Raw genomic sequence first — 15,822 nt, 5'->3', positions numbered from 1 at the left:
GCAGGTAGTGTGAGGTGCAAGGGGTGGGAGAGGGAAGCAGGTAGTGTGAGGTGCACGGGGTGGGAGAGGGAAGCAGGTAATGTGAGGTGCAGGGGGTGGGAGAGGGAAGCAGGTAGTGTGAGGTGCAGGGGGTAGGAGAGGGAAGTAGGTAGTGTGAGGTGCAGGGTGTGGGAGAGGGAAGTAGGTAGTGTGAGGTGAAGGAGGTGGGAGAGGGAACTAGATAGTGTGAGGTGCAGGGTGTGGGAGAGGGAAGCAGGTACTGTGAGGTGCAGGGGGTGGGAGAGGGTAGCAGGTAGTGAGAGGTGCAGGGGGTGGGAGAGGAAAGCAGGTAGTGTGAAGTGCAGTGGTTGGAAGAGGAAAGCAGGTAGTGTGAGATGCAGGATGTGGGAGAGGGAAGCAGGCAGTGTGAGTTGCAGGCTTGGGGGAGAGATAAGCAGGTAGTGTAAGATGCAGGAGGTGGGAGAGGGAAGCAGGTAGTGTGAGGTGCAGTGGGTGGGCGAGGGAAGCAGGTAGTGTGAGGTGCAGGTGGTGGGAGAGGGAAGCAGGAAGTGTGAGGTGCAGGGGGTAGGAGAGGGAAGCAGGAAGTGTGAAGAGTAGGGGTTGGAAGAGGAAAGCAGGTAGTGTGAGTTGCAGGAGGTGGGAGAGGGAAGCAGGTAGTTTGAGGTGTAGGGTGTGGGAGAGGGATGTAGGTAGTGTGAGGTGCAGGGTGTGGGAAAGGGAAGCAGGTAGTGTGAGGTGCAGGGGGTGGGAGAGGAAAGCAGGTAGTGTGAGATGCAGGGGATGGGAGAGGGAAGCAGGTAGTGTGAGGTGCAGGGGGTGGGAGAGGGAAGCAGGTAGTGTGAGGTTCAGGGGGTGGGAGGGGGAAGCAGGTAGTGTGAGGTGCAGGAGGTGGGAGAGGGAAGCAGATAGTGTGAGGTGCAGGGTGTGGGAGAGGGAAGCAGATAGTGTGAGGTGCAGGGGGTGGGAGAGGGTAGCAGGTAGAGAGAGGTGCAGGGGGTGGGAGAGGAAAGCAGGTACTGTGAGGTGCAGGCAGTGGGAGAGGGAAGCAGGTAGTGTGAGGTGCAGGGTGTTTGAGAGGGAAGCAGGCAGTGTGATTTGCAGGCTTGGGGGAAAGGGAAGCAGGTAGTGTGAGGTGCAGTGGTTGGAAGAGGAAAGCAGGTAGTGTGAGATGCAGGATGTGGGAGAGAGAAGCAGGCAGTGTGAGTTGCAGGGGGTGGGAGAGGGAAGCAGGTAGGGTGAGGTGCAAGGGGTGGGAGACGGAAGCAGGTAGTGTGAGGTGCAGGGGGTGGGAGAGGGAAGCAGGTAGTGTGAGGTGCACGGGGTGGGAGAGGGAAGCAGGTAATGTGAGGTGCAAGGGGTGGGAGAGGTAAGCAGGTAGTGTGAGGTGCAGGGGGTAGGAGAGGTAAGCAGGTAGTGTGAGGTGCAGGGGGTAGGAGAGGGAAGCAGGTAGTGTGAGGTGAAGGAGGTGGGAGAGGGAACTAGATAGTGTGAGGTGCAGGGTGTGGGAGAGGGAAGCAGGTACTGTGAGGTGCAGGGGGTGGGAGAGTGTAGCAGGTAGTGAGAGGTGCAGGGGGTGGGAGAGGAAAGCAGGTACTGTGAGGTGCAGGCAGTGGGAGAGGGAAGCAGGTAGTGTGAGGTGCAGGGTGTGGGAGAGGGAAGCAGGCAGTGTGATTTGCAGGATTGGGAGAAAGGGAAGCAGGTAGTGTGAGGTGCAGTGGTTGGAAGAGGAAAGCAGGTAGTTTGAGGTGTAGGGTGTGGGAGAGGGAAGCAGGCAGTGTGATTTGCAGGCTTGGGAGAAAGGGAAGCAGGTAGTGTGAGGTGCAGTGGTTGGAAGAGGAAAGCAGGTAGTGTGAGATGCAGGATGTGGGAGAGGGAAGCAGGCAGTGTGAGTTGCAGGCTTGGGGGAGAGATAAGCAGGTAGTGTAAGGTGCAGGAGGAGGGAGAGGGAAGCAGGTAGTGTGAGGTGCAGGGGGTGGGAGAGAGAAGCAGGTAGTGTGAGGTGCAGGTGGTGGGAGAGGGAAGCAGGAAGTGTGAGGTGCAGGGGGTAGGAGAGGGAAGCAGGTAGTGTGAAGAGTAGGGGTTGGAAGAGGAAAGCAGGTAGTGTGAGGTGCAGGTGGTGGGAGAGGGAAGCAGGAAGTGTGAGGTGCAGGGGGTAGGAGAGGGAAGCAGGTAGTGTGAAGAGTAGGGGTTGGAAGAGGAAAGCAGGTAGCGTGAGTTGCAGGAGGTGGGAGAGGGAAGCAGGTAGTGTGAGGTGAAGGGAGTGGGAGAGGGAAGCAGGTAGTGTGTGGTGCAGGGTGTGGGAGATGGAAGCATGTAGTGTGAGGTGCAGGGTGTGGGAGAGGGATGTAGGTAGTTTGAGGTGCAGGGTGTGGGAGAGGGAAGCAGGTAGTGTGAGGTGCAGGGTGTGGGAGAGGGATGTAGGTAGTGTGAGGTGCAGGGTTGGGAGAGGGAAGCAGGTAGTATGAGGTGCAGGGTGTGGGAGAGGGATGTAGGTAGTGTGAGGTGAAGGGAGTGGGAGAGGGACGCAGGTAATGGGTGGTGCAGGGGTGGGAGAGGGAAGCAGGTAGTGTGAGGTGCAGGGGGTGGGAGAGGAAAGCAGGTAGTGTGTGGTGCAGGGTGTGGGAGATGGAAGCATGTAGTGTGAGGTGCAGGGTGTGGGAGAGGGATGTAGGTAGTTTGAGGTGCAGGGTGTGGGAGAGGGAAGCAGGTAGTGTGAGGTGCAGGGTGTGGGAGAGGGATGTAGGTAGTGTGAGATGCAGGGTTGGGAGAGGGAAGCAGGTAGTATGAGGTGCAGGGTGTGGGAGAGGGATGTAGGTAGTGTGAGGTGCAGGGTGTGGGAGAGGGAAGCAGGTAGTGTGAGGTGCAGGGGGTGGGAGAGGGATGCAGGTAGTGTGAGGTGCAGGGTGTGGGAGAGGGAAGCACGTAGTGTGAGGTGCAGGAGGTGGGAGAGGGAAGCAGAAAGTGTGAGGTGCAGGGTGTGGGAGAGGCAAGCAGGTAGTGTGAGGTGCAGGGGGTGGGAGAGGGAAGCACGTAGTGTGAGGTGCAGGGGGTGGGAGAGATAAGCAGGTAGTGTGAGGTGCAGGGTGTGGGAGTGGGAATCAGGTAGTGTGAGGTGCAGGAGGTGGGAGAGTGAAGCAAATAGTGTAAGGTGCAGGGTGTGGGAGAGGCAAGCAGGTAGTGTGAGGTGCAGGGGGTTGGTGAGGGTAGCAGGTAGTGAGAGGTGCAGCGGGTGGGAGAGGGAAGCCGGTAGTGTGAGTTGCAGGGTTGGGGGAGAGGGAAGCAGGCAGTGTGAGGTGCAGGGTGAGGGAGAAGGAAGCAGGTAGTGTGAGGTGCAGGTCGTGGGAGTGGGATGTAGGTAGTGTGAGGTGCAGGGTGTGGGAGAGGGAAGCAGGTAGTGTGAGGTGCCGGGCGTGGGAGAGGGAAGTAGGTTAGTGTAAGGTGCAGGAGGTGGGAGAGTGAAGTATGTAGTGTGAGGTGCAGGGCATGGGAGAGGGATGTAGGTAGTGTGAGGTACAGGGTGTGGGACAGGGAAGCATGTAGTGTGAGGTGCAGGAGATGGGAGATGGAAGCAGATAGTGTGAGGTGCAGGGGATTGGAGAGGGTAGCAGGTAGTGAGAGGTGCAGGGGGTGGGAGAGGGTAGCAGGTAGTGTGAGGTGCAGGGGTTGGAAGAGGGTAGCAGGTAGTGAGAGGTACAGGGGGTGGGAGAGGAAAGCAGGTAGTGTGAGGTGCAGGGGGTGGGAGAGGGAAGCAGGTAGTGTGAGGTTCAGGGGGTGGGAGAGGGTAGCAGGCAGAGAGAGGTGCAGGGGGTGGGAGAGGAAAGCAGGTACTGTGAGGTGCAGGCAGTGGGAGAGGGAAGCAGGTAGTGTGAGGTGCAGGGAGTGGGAAAGGGAAGCAGGCAGTGTGAGTTGCAGGCTTGGGGGAGAGGCAAGCAGGTAGTGTGAGGTGCAGTGGTTGGAAGAGGAAAGCAGGTAGTTTGAGGTGCAGGGTGTGGGAGAGGGAAGCAGGTAGTGTGAGGTGCAGGGTGTGGGAGAGGGATGTAGGTAGTGTGAGGTGCAGGGTTGGGAGAGGGAAGCAGGTAGTATGAGGTGCAGGGTGTGGGAGAGGGATGTAGGTAGTGTGAGGTGCAGGGTGTGGGAGAGGGAAGCAGGTAGTGTGAGGTGCAGGGGGTGGGAGAGGGATGCAGGTAGTGTGAGGTGCAGGGTGTGGGAGAGGGAAGCACGTAGTGTGAGGTGCAGGAGGTGGGAGAGGGAAGCAGAAAGTGTGAGGTGCAGGGTGTGGGAGAGGCAAGCAGGTAGTGTGAGGTGCAGGGGGTGGGAGAGGGAAGCAGGTAGTGTGAGGTGCAGGGGGTGGGAGAGATAAGCAGGTAGTGTGAGGTGCAGGGTGTGGGAGTGGGAATCAGGTAGTGTGAGGTGCAGGAGGTGGGAGAGTGAAGCAAATAGTGTAAGGTGCAGGGTGTGGGAGAGGCAAGCAGGTAGTGTGAGGTGCAGGGGGTTGGTGAGGGTAGCAGGTAGTGAGAGGTGCAGCGGGTGGGAGAGGGAAGCCGGTAGTGTGAGTTGCAGGGTTGGGGGAGAGGGAAGCAGGCAGTGTGAGGTGCAGGGTGAGGGAGAAGGAAGCAGGTAGTGTGAGGTGCAGGTCGTGGGAGTGGGATGTAGGTAGTGTGAGGTGCAGGGTGTGGGAGAGGGAAGCAGGTAGTGTGAGGTGCCGGGCGTGGGAGAGGGAAGTAGGTTAGTGTAAGGTGCAGGAGGTGGGAGAGTGAAGTATGTAGTGTGAGGTGCAGGGCATGGGAGAGGGATGTAGGTAGTGTGAGGTACAGGGTGTGGGACAGGGAAGCATGTAGTGTGAGGTGCAGGAGATGGGAGATGGAAGCAGATAGTGTGAGGTGCAGGGGATTGGAGAGGGTAGCAGGTAGTGAGAGGTGCAGGGGGTGGGAGAGGGTAGCAGGTAGTGTGAGGTGCAGGGGTTGGAAGAGGGTAGCAGGTAGTGATAGGTACAGGGGGTGGGAGAGGAAAGCAGGTAGTGTGAGGTGCAGGGGGTGGGAGAGGGAAGCAGGTAGTGTGAGGTTCAGGGGGTGGGAGAGGGTAGCAGGCAGAGAGAGGTGCAGGGGGTGGGAGAGGAAAGCAGGTACTGTGAGGTGCAGGCAGTGGGAGAGGGAAGCAGGTAGTGTGAGGTGCAGGGAGTGGGAAAGGGAAGCAGGCAGTGTGAGTTGCAGGCTTGGGGGAGAGGCAAGCAGGTAGTGTGAGGTGCAGTGGTTGGAAGAGGAAAGCAGGTAGTTTGAGGTGCAGGGTGTGGGAGAGGGAAGTAGGTAGTGTGAGGTGCAGGGTGTGGGAGAGGGAAGCAGGCAGTGTGAGTTGCAGGCTTGGGGGAGAGGGAAGCAGGTAGTGTAAGGTACAGGAGGTGGGAGAGGGAAGCAGGTAGTGTGAGGTGCAGGGGGTGGGAGAGGGAAGCAGTTAGTGTGAGGTGCAGGCGGTGGGAGAGGGTAGCTGGTAGTGTGATTTGCAGGGTTGGAGGAGAGGGAAGCAGGTAGTGTGAGGTGCAGTGGGTGGGAAAGGGAATCAGGTAGTGTGAGGTGCAGGGGGTGGGAGATGGAAGCAGGTTGTGTGAGTTGCAGGTTTTGGGTAGAGGGAAGCAGGTAATGGGTGGTGCAGGGTGTGGGAGGGGGAAGCAGGTAGTGTGAGGTGCAGGGGGTGGGAGAGGGAAGCATGTAGTGTGAGGTGCAGGGCGTGGGAGAGGGATGTAGGTAGTGTGAGGTGCAGGGTGTGGGAGAGGGATGTAGGTAGTGTGAGGTGCAGGGGGTGGGAGAGGGAAGCAGGTAGTGTGAGGTGCAGGGTTTGGGAGAATGAAGCAGGTAGTGTGAGGTACAGGAGGTGGGAGAGTGAAGCAGGTAGTGTGAGGTGCAGGGGGTGGGAGAGGGAAGCAGGTAGTGTGAGGTTCAGGCGGTGAGATAGGGTAGCCGGTAGTGTGATTTGCAGGGTTGGAGGAGAGGGAACCAGGTAGTATGAGGTGCAGGGTGTGGGAGAGATAAGCAGGTAGTGTGAAGAGTAGGGGTTGGAAGGGGAAAGCAGGTAGTGTGAGGTGCAGGGTGTGGGAGAGGGATGTAGGTAGTGTGAGGTGCAGGGGGTGGGAGAGGGAAGCAGGTAGTGTGAGGAGCAGGGTGTGGGAGAATGAAGCAGGTAGTGTGAGGTACAGGAGGTGGGAGAGGGAAGCAGGTAGTGTGAGGTGCAGGGGGTGGGAGAGGGAAGCAGGTAGTGTGAGGTTCAGGCGGTGAGATAGGGTAGCCGGTAGTGTGATTTGCAGGGTTGGAGGAGAGGGAACCAGGTAGTATGAGGTGCAGGGGGTGGGAGAGGGATGTAGGTAGTGTGAGGTGCAGGGGGTGGGAAAGGGAAGCAGGTAGTGTGAGGTGCAGGGGGTTGGAGAGGGAAGCAGGTAGTGTGAGGTACAGGGGGTGGGAGAGGAAAGCATTGAGTGTGAGTTGCAGGGGGTGGGAGAGGGAAGCAGGTAGTGTAAGGTGCAGGAGGTGGGAGAGGGAAGCAGGTAGTGTGAGGTGCAGGAGGTGGGAGAGGAAAGCAGGTAGTGTGAGTTGCAGGGTTGGAGGAGAGGGAAGCAGGTAGTGTGAGGTGCAGGGGGTGGGAGAGGTAAGCAGGTAGAGTGAAGAGGAGGGGTTGGAAGAGGAAAGCAGGTAGTGTGAGTTGCAGGGGGTGGGAGAGGGAAGCAGGTAGTGTGAGGTGCAGGTGGTAGGAGAGGGAAGCAGGTAGTGTGAGGTACAGGGGGTTCGAGAGTAAAGCAGGGAGTGTGAGTTGCAGGGGGTGGGAGAGGGAAGCAGGTAGTGTGAGGTGCAGGGGGTGGGAGAGGGAAGCAGGTAGTGTGAGTTGCAGGGTTGGGGTAGAGGGAAGCAGGTAATGGGTGGCAGGGGCTAGCTGGCTGGCAACTTTTAGTCTGGGGGCAAATGCATGCAGGTGGCCCTGGCAGAGGAGTAGCGTGTAGCCAGGGTGTCCGAAGAATATGCATGCTACGGTGCCCCCCCCTCAAGTGTTCCAGGGAGGAGGCGGGTCCATATGGGATTAATGTAAGGTAAAAATAAAGATTAGGGCAAGCCCCCTGTCGTAGTGCCCATATGCAGTGCCTCGTGTGCCACAGGAGAGAACACCCTTGTGCAAGCCTCCAGTAGTGCCCCCAGTAGTAGTCCCCCCTTGTATTGCCCCCAGTAGTATTAGTGCCCCCCTTTGCAGTGCCCCCAGTAGTAGTAGTCCCCCCTTTTGTAGTGCCCCATTGGTAGTATTCCCCCCCTTGTAGTGCCCCCAGTAGTAGTAGTCCCCCATTGTAGTGCCCCCAGTAGTAGTCCCCCCTTGCAGTGCCCCCAGTAGTAGTAGTCCCCCCTTGTAGTGTCCCCAGTAGTAGTAGTCCCCAGTAGTAGTAGTCCCCCACCCCCCTTGTAGTGCCCCCAGTAGTAGTAGTAGTGCCCTTATAATGCCCCCAGTAGTTTTAGTCCCCAGTAGCAGTAGTCCCCTCCCCCTTGTAGTGCTCCCAGTAGTAGTAGTAGTCCCCTTATAGTGCCCCCAGTAGTAGTAGTCCCCAGTATTAGTAGTCCCCTCCCCCATGTAGTGACCCCAGTAGTAGTAGTCCCCCCCTTGTAGTGTCCCCAGTAGTAGTAGTCCCCCACCCCCCTTGTAGTGCCCCCAGTAGTAGTAGTAGTAGTCCCCTTATAGTGCCCCCAGTAGTAGTAGTCGCCAGTAGCCCAGTAGTAGTAGTCCCCTCCCCCTTGTAGTGCCCCAAGTAGTAGTAGTCCCCACTTGTAATGACCCCAGTAGTAGAAGTCCCCCCCCTTGTAGTGCACCCAGTAGTGCAAGACCCCTCCCCCCCAGAAGACACACATAATATAAAAAACAAAATAAAAAAAACCCACTTACCTGAATCCCCGCTCACGCCATCGCCATCCGCTCCTCCGTCTGTCCTTGCAGGGCCGGGCCGCTCTGCATTATGGGAGAGACGTCATATGACATCATGACGTCTCTTCCATTGCCCACTGCGGGAGCCGGAAGATGGAGCTACTCCAGCAGTGGGCGCAGCAGCAGCTAATGAGAATCTGATAGACTCTCATTGGCTGCTGATCAAACACACAGCTGCCGGAGCCGGCGGCTGTGTGTTTGTCAGTGTAGTGCTGACCGAACTCCGTCCGGTCAGCGCTGCACACGTGGTGCAGTCTGTGTCACAGTGACACAGACTGCAGCGGCCCGCGGCATGCATGACGCTGCAGCCCGGGTGGCACATGGCACAATGGCCCCCGGCCCAGCCCACCACTGATGGGTGGTGCAGGGGTTGGAGAGGGAAGTAGGTAGTGTGAGGTGCAGGGGGTGGGAGAGGAAAGCAGGTTGTGTGAGGTGCAGGGTGTGGGAGCGGGATGTAGGTAGTGTGAGGTGCAGGACGTGGGAGAGGGAAGCAGGTAGAGTGAGGTGCAGGGGGTGGGAGATGGAAGCAGGCAGTGTGAGGTGCAGGGAGTTGGAGAGGGATGCCGGTAGTGTGAGTTCCAGGGTTGGGGGAGAGCGAAGCAGGTAGTGTGAGGTGCAGGGAGTGGGAGAGGGAAGCAGGTAGTGTGTGGTGCAGGGTGTGGGAGATGGAAGCATGTAGTGTGAGGTGCAGGGTGTGGGAGAGGGATGTAGGTAGTTTGAGGTGCAGGGTGTGGGAGAGGGAAGCAGGTAGTGTGAGGTGCAGGGTGTGGGAGAGGGATGTAGGTAGTGTGAGGTGCAGGGTTGGGAGAGGGAAGCAGGTAGTATGAGGTGCAGGGTGTGGGAGAGGGATGTAGGTAGTGTGAGGTGAAGGGAGTGGGAGAGGGACGCAGGTAATGGGTGGTGCAGGGGTGGGAGAGGGAAGCAGGTAGTGTGAGGTGCAGGGGGTGGGAGAGGAAAGCAGGTAGTGTGTGGTGCAGGGTGTGGGAGATGGAAGCATGTAGTGTGAGGTGCAGGGTGTGGGAGAGGGATGTAGGTAGTTTGAGGTGCAGGGTGTGGGAGAAGGAAGCAGGTAGTGTGAGGTGCAGGGTGTGGGAGAGGGATGTAGGTAGTGTGAGGTGCAGGGTTGGGAGAGGGAAGCAGGTAGTATGAGGTGCAGGGTGTGGGAGAGGGATGTAGGTAGTGTGAGGTGCAGGGTGTGGGAGAGGGAAGCAGGTAGTGTGAGGTGCAGGGGGTGGGAGAGGGAAGCAGGTAGTGTGAGGTGCAGGGTGTGGGAGAGGGAAGCACGTAGTGTGAGGTGCAGGAGGTGGGAGAGGGAAGCAGAAAGTGTGAGGTGCAGGGTGTGGGAGAGGCAAGCAGGTAGTGTGAGGTGCAGGGGGTGGGAGAGGGAAGCAGGTAGTGTGAGGTGCAGGGGGTGGGAGAGATAAGCAGGTAGTGTGAGGTGCAGGGTGTGGGAGTGGGAATCAGGTAGTGTGAGGTGCAGGAGGTGGGAGAGTGAAGCAAATAGTGTAAGGTGCAGGGTGTGGGAGAGGCAAGCAGGTAGTGTGAGGTGCAGGGGGTTGGTGAGGGTAGCAGGTAGTGAGAGGTGCAGCGGGTGGGAGAGGGAAGCCGGTAGTGTGAGTTGCAGGGTTGGGGGAGAGGGAAGCAGGCAGTGTGAGGTGCAGGGTGAGGGAGAAGGAAGCAGGTAGTGTGAGGTGCAGGTCGTGGGAGTGGGATGTAGGTAGTGTGAGGTGCAGGGTGTGGGAGAGGGAAGCAGGTAGTGTGAGGTGCCGGGCGTGGGAGAGGGAAGTAGGTTAGTGTAAGGTGCAGGAGGTGGGAGAGTGAAGTATGTAGTATGAGGTGCAGGGCATGGGAGAGGGATGTAGGTAGTGTGAGGTACAGGGTGTGGGACAGGGAAGCATGTAGTGTGAGGTGCAGGAGATGGGAGATGGAAGCAGATAGTGTGAGGTGCAGGGGATTGGAGAGGGTAGCAGGTAGTGAGAGGTGCAGGGGGTGGGAGAGGGTAGCAGGTAGTGTGAGGTGCAGGGGTTGGAAGAGGGTAGCAGGTAGTGAGAGGTACAGGGGGTGGGAGAGGAAAGCAGGTAGTGTGAGGTGCAGGGGGTGGGAGAGGGAAGCAGGTAGTGTGAGGTTCAGGGGGTGGGAGAGGGTAGCAGGCAGAGAGAGGTGCAGGGGGTGGGAGAGGAAAGCAGGTACTGTGAGGTGCAGGCAGTGGGAGAGGGAAGCAGGTAGTGTGAGGTGCAGGGAGTGGGAGAGGGAAGCAGGCAGTGTGAGTTGCAGGCTTGGGGGAGAGGGAAGCAGGTAGTGTGAGGTGCAGTGGTTGGAAGAGGAAAGCAGGTAGTTTGAGGTGCAGGGTGTGGGAGAGGGAAGTAGGTAGTGTGAGGTGCAGGGTGTGGGAGAGGGAAGCAGGCAGTGTGAGTTGCAGGCTTGGGGGAGAGGGAAGCAGGTAGTGTAAGGTACAGGAGGTGGGAGAGGGAAGCAGGTAGTGTGAGGTGCAGGGGGTGGGAGAGGGAAGCAGTTAATGTGAGGTGCAGGCGGTGGGAGAGGGTAGCTGGTAGTGTGATTTGCAGGGTTGGAGGAGAGGGAAGCAGGTAGTGTGAGGTGCAGTGGGTGGGAAAGGGAATCAGGTAGTGTGAGGTGCAGGGGGTGGGAGATGGAAGCAGGTTGTGTGAGTTGCAGGTTTTGGGTAGAGGGAAGCAGGTAATGGGTGGTGCAGGGTGTGGGAGGGGGAAGCAGGTAGTGTGAGGTGCAGGGGGTGGGAGAGGGAAGCATGTAGTGTGAGGTGCAGGGAGTGGGAGAGGGATGTAGGTAGTGTGAGGTTCAGGGTGTGGGAGAGGGATGTAGGTAGTGTGAGGTGCAGGGGGTGGGAGAGGGAAGCAGGTAGTGTGAGGTGCAGGGTTTGGGAGAATGAAGCAGGTAGTGTGAGGTACAGGAGGTGGGAGAGTGAAGCAGGTAGTGTGAGGTGCAGGGGGTGGGAGAGGGAAGCAGGTAGTGTGAGGTTCAGGCGGTGAGATAGGGTAGCCGGTAGTGTGATTTGCAGGGTTGGAGGAGAGGGAACCAGGTAGTATGAGGTGCAGGGTGTGGGAGAGATAAGCAGGTAGTGTGAAGAGTAGGGGTTGGAAGGGGAAAGCAGGTAGTGTGAGGACGCAGGGTGTGGGAGAGGGATGTAGGTAGTGTGAGGTGCAGGGGGTGGGAGAGGGAAGCAGGTAGTGTGAGGAGCAGGGTGTGGGAGAATGAAGCAGGTAGTGTGAGGTACAGGAGGTGGGAGAGGGAAGCAGGTAGTGTGAGGTGCAGGGGGTGGGAGAGGGAAGCAGGTAGTGTGAGGTTCAGGCGGTGAGATAGGGTAGCCGGTAGTGTGATTTGCAGAGTTGGAGGAGAGGGAACCAGGTAGTATGAGGTGCAGGGGGTGGGAGAGGGATGTAGGTAGTGTGAGGTGCAGGGGGTGGGAAAGGGAAGCAGGTAGTGTGAGGTGCAGGGGGTTGGAGAGGGAAGCAGGTAGTGTGAGGTACAGGGGGTGGGAGAGGAAAGCATTGAGTGTGAGTTGCAGGGGGTGGGAGAGGGAAGCAGGTAGTGTAAGGTGCAGGAGGTGGGAGAGGGAAGCAGGTAGTGTGAGGTGCAGGAGGTGGGAGAGGAAAGCAGGTAGTGTGAGTTGCAGGGTTGGAGGAGAGGGAAGCAGGTAGTGTGAGGTGCAGGGGGTGGGAGAGGTAAGCAGGTAGAGTGAAGAGGAGGGGTTGGAAGAGGAAAGCAGGTAGTGTGAGTTGCAGGGGGTGGGAGAGGGAAGCAGGTAGTGTGAAGTGCAGGTGGTAGGAGAGGGAAGCAGGTAGTGTGAGGTACAGGGGGTTCGAGAGTAAAGCAGGGAGTGTGAGTTGCAGGGGGTGGGAGAGGGAAGCAGGTAGTGTGAGTTGCAGGGGGTGGGAGAGGGAAGCAGGTAGTGTGAGTTGCAGGGTTGGGGTAGAGGGAAGCAGGTAATGGGTGGCAGGGGCTAGCTGGCTGGCAACTTTTAGTCTGGGGGCAAATGCATGCAGGTGGCCCTGGCAGAGGAGTAGCGTGTAGCCAGGGTGTCCGAAGAATATGCATGCTACGGTGCCCCCCCCTCAAGTGTTCCAGGGAGGAGGCGGGTCCATATGGGATTAATGTAAGGTAAAAATAAAGATTAGGGCAAGCCCCCTGTCGTAGTGCCCATATGCAGTGCCTCGTGTGCCACAGGAGAGAACACCCTTGTGCAAGCCTCCAGTAGTGCCCCCAGTAGTAGTCCCCCCTTGTATTGCCCCCAGTAGTATTAGTGCCCCCCTTTGCAGTGCCCCCAGTAGTAGTAGTCCCCCCTTTTGTAGTGCCCCCATTGGTAGTAATCCCCCCTTGTAGTGCCCCCAGTAGTAGTAGTCCCCCATTGTAGTGCCCCCAGTAGTAGTCCCCCCTTGCAGTGCCCCCAGTAGTAGTAGTCCCCCCTTGTAGTGTCCCCAGTAGTAGTAGTCCCCAGTAGTAGTAGTCCCCCACCCCCCTTGTAGTGCCCCCAGTAGTAGTAGTAGTGCCCTTATAATGCCCCCAGTAGTTTTAGTCCCCAGTAGTAGTAGTCCCCTCCCCCTTGTAGTGCTCCCAGTAGTAGTAGTAGTCCCCTTATAGTGCCCCCAGTAGTAGTAGTCCCCAGTATTAGTAGTCCCCTCCCCCATGTAGTGACCCCAGTAGTAGTAGTCCCCCCCTTGTAGTGTCCCCAGTAGTAGTAGTCCCCCACCCCCCTTGTAGTGCCCCCAGTAGTACTAGTAGTAGTCCCCTTATAGTGCCCCCAGTAGTAGTAGTCGCCAGTAGCCCAGTAGTAGTAGTCCCCTCCCCCTTGTAGTGCCCCAAGTAGTAGTAGTCCCCACTTGTAATGACCCCAGTAGTAGAAGTCCCCCCCCTTGTAGTGCACCCAGTAGTGCAAGACCCCTCCCCCCCAGAAGACACACATAATATAAAAAACAAAATAAAAAAAACCCACTTACCTGAATCCCCGCTCACGCCATCGCCATCCGCTCCTCCGGCTGTCCTTGCAGGGCCGGGCCGCTCTGCATTATGGGAGAGACGTCATATGACATCATGACGTCTCTTCCATTGCCCACTGCGGGAGCCGGAAGATGGAGCTACTCCAGCAGTGGGCGCAGCAGCAGCTAATGAGAATCTGATAGACTCTCATTGGCTGCTGATCAAACACACAGCTGCCGGAGCCGGCGGCTGTGTGTTTGTCAGTGTAGTGCTGACCGAACTCCGTCCGGTCAGCGCTGCACACGTGGTGCAGTCTGTGTCACAGTGACACAGACTGCAGCGGCCCGCGGCATGCATGACGCTGCAGCCCGGGTGGCACATGGCACAATGGCCCCCGGCCCAGCCCACCACTGATGGGTGGTGCAGGGGTTGGAGAGGGAAGTAGGTAGTGTGAGGTGCAGGGGGTGGGAGAGGAAAGCAGGTTGTGTGAGGTGCAGGGTGTGGGAGCGGGATGTAGGTAGTGTGAGGTGCAGGACGTGGGAGAGGGAAGCAGGTAGAGTGAGGTGCAGGGGGTGGGAGATGGAAGCAGGCAGTGTGAGGTGCAGGGAGTTGGAGAGGGATGCCGGTAGTGTGAGTTCCAGGGTTGGGGGAGAGGGAAGCAGGTAGTGTGAGGTGCAGGGGGTGGGAGAGGTAAGCAGGTAGTGTGAGGAGTAAGGGTTGGAAGAGGAAAGCAGGTAGTGTGAGTTGCAGGAGGTGGGAGAGGGAAGCAGGTAGTGTGAGTTGCAGGGGGTGGGAGAGGGAAGCAGGTAGTGTGAGGTGCAGGGGGTGGAAGAGGAAAGCAAGGAGTGCAAGTTGCAGGGGGTGGGAGAGGGAAGCAGGTAGTGTGAGGTGCAGGGGGTGGGACAGGGAAGCAGGTAGTGTGAGTTGCTTGGTTAGGGTAGAGGGAACTAGGTAGTGTGAGGTTTAGGGTGTGAGGAGAGGGATGTAGGTAGTGTTTGGTGCAGGGTTTGGGAGAGGGAAGCAGGTAGCATGAGGTGCAGGGGGTGGGAGAGGGAAGCTGGTAGTGTGATGTGCAGGGGGTGGGAGAGGGAAGCAGGTAGTGTGAGGTGCAGGGGGTGGGAGAGGGAAGCAGGTAGTGTGAGTTGCAGGGTTGGGGTAGAGGGAAGCAGGTAGTGTGAGGTGCAGGGGGTGGTAGAGGGCAGCAGGAAGTGAGAGGTGCAGGGGGTGGGAGAGGGAAGCAGGTACTGTGAGGTGCAGGGAGTGGGAGAGGGAAGCAGGAAGTGTGATGTGCAGGGTGTGTGAGAGGGAAGCAGGCAGTGTGAGTTGCAGGCTTGGTGGAGAGGGAAGCAGGTAGTGTGAGGTGCAGTGGTTGGAAGAGGAAAGCAGGTAGTTTGAGGTGCAGGGTGTGGGAGAGGGAACCAGATAGTGTGAGATGCAGGGTGAGGGAGAGGGAAGCAGGCAGTGTGAGTTGCAGGCTTGGGGGAGAGGGAAGCAGGTATTGTAAGGTACAGGAGGTGGGAGAAGGAAGCAGGTAGTGTGAGGTGCAGGGGGTTGGAGAGGGAAGCAGGTAGTGTGAGGAGTGAGGTTGGAAGAGGAAAGCAGATAGTGTGAGTTGCAGGAGGTTGGAGAGAAAGCAGGTAGTCTGAGGTGCAGGGGGTGGGAATGGGAAGCAGGTAGTGTGAAGTGCAGGGGGTAGGAGAGGGAAGCAGGTAGTGTGAGGTGTAGGGGCTGGGAGAGGAAAGCAGGGAGTGTGAGTTGCAGGGGGTGGGAGAGGGAAGCAGGTAGTGTGAGTTGCAGGGGGTGTGAGAGGGAAGCAGGTAGTGTGCGGTGCAGGGGGTGGGAGAGGGTAACCTGTAGTGTGATTTGCAGGGTTGGAGGAGAGGGAAGCAGGTAGTGTGCGGTGCAGGGGGTGGGAGAGGGAATCAGGTAGTGTGTGGTGCAGGGGGTGGGAGACGGAAGCAGGTTGTGTGAGGTGCAGGGGGTGGGAGAGGGAAGTATGTAGTGTGAGGTGCAGGGTGTGGGAGAGGGATGTAGGTAGTGTTAGGTGCAGGGGGTGGGAGAGGGAAGCAGGTAGTGTGAGGTGCAGTGTGTGGGAGAATGAAGCAGGTAGTGTGAGGTACAGGAGGTGGGAGAGGGAAGCAGGTAGTGTGAAGTGCAGGGGGTGGGAGAGGGAAGCAGGTAGTGTGAAGTGCAGGGGGTAGGAGAGGGAAGCAGGTAGTGTAAGGTACAGGGAGTGGGAGAGGAAAGCATTGAGTGTGAGGTGCAGGCGGTGGGAGAGGGTAGCCGGTATTGTGATTTGCATGGTTGGAGGAGAAGGAAACAAGGTAGTATGAGGTGCAGGGGGTGGGAGAGATAAGCAGGTAGAGAGAGGAGTAGTGGTTGGAAGCAGAAAGCAGGTAGTGTGAGTTGCAGGGTTGGAGGAGAGGGAAGCAGGTAGTGTGCGGTGCAGGGGGTGGGAGAGGGAATCAGGTAGTGTGTGGTGCAGGGGGTGGGAGATGGAAGCAGGTTGTGTGAGTTGTAGGGTTGGGGTAGAGGGAAGCATGTAATGGGTGGTGCAGGGGGTGGGAGGGGGAAGCAGGTAGTGTGAGGTGCAGGGGGTGGGAGAGGGAAGCATGTAGTGTGAGGTGCAGGGCGTGGGAGAGGGATGTAGGTAGTGTGAGGTGCAGGGTGTGGGAGAGTGATGTAGGCAGTGTGAGGTGCAGGGGGTGGGAGAGGGAAGCAGGTAGTGTGAGCTGCAGGGTGTGGGAGAATGAAGCAGGTAGTGTGAGGTACAGGAGGTGGGAGAGGGAAGCAGGTAGTGTGAAGTGCAGGGGGTGGGAGAGGGAAGCAGGTAGTGTGAGGTGCAGGGGGTAGGAGAGGGAAGCAGGTAGTGTGAGGTACAGGGGGTGGGAGAGGAAAGCATTGAGTGTGAGGTGCAGGCGGTGGGAG

The sequence above is a fragment of the Taudactylus pleione genome, unplaced genomic scaffold (assembly GCF_031769625.1).
Source record: "Taudactylus pleione unplaced genomic scaffold, aTauple2 ptg000345l, whole genome shotgun sequence".
Taxonomy (NCBI): Eukaryota; Metazoa; Chordata; class Amphibia; order Anura; family Myobatrachidae; genus Taudactylus; species Taudactylus pleione.
Note: the sequence above shows the minus strand (reverse complement) of the source record.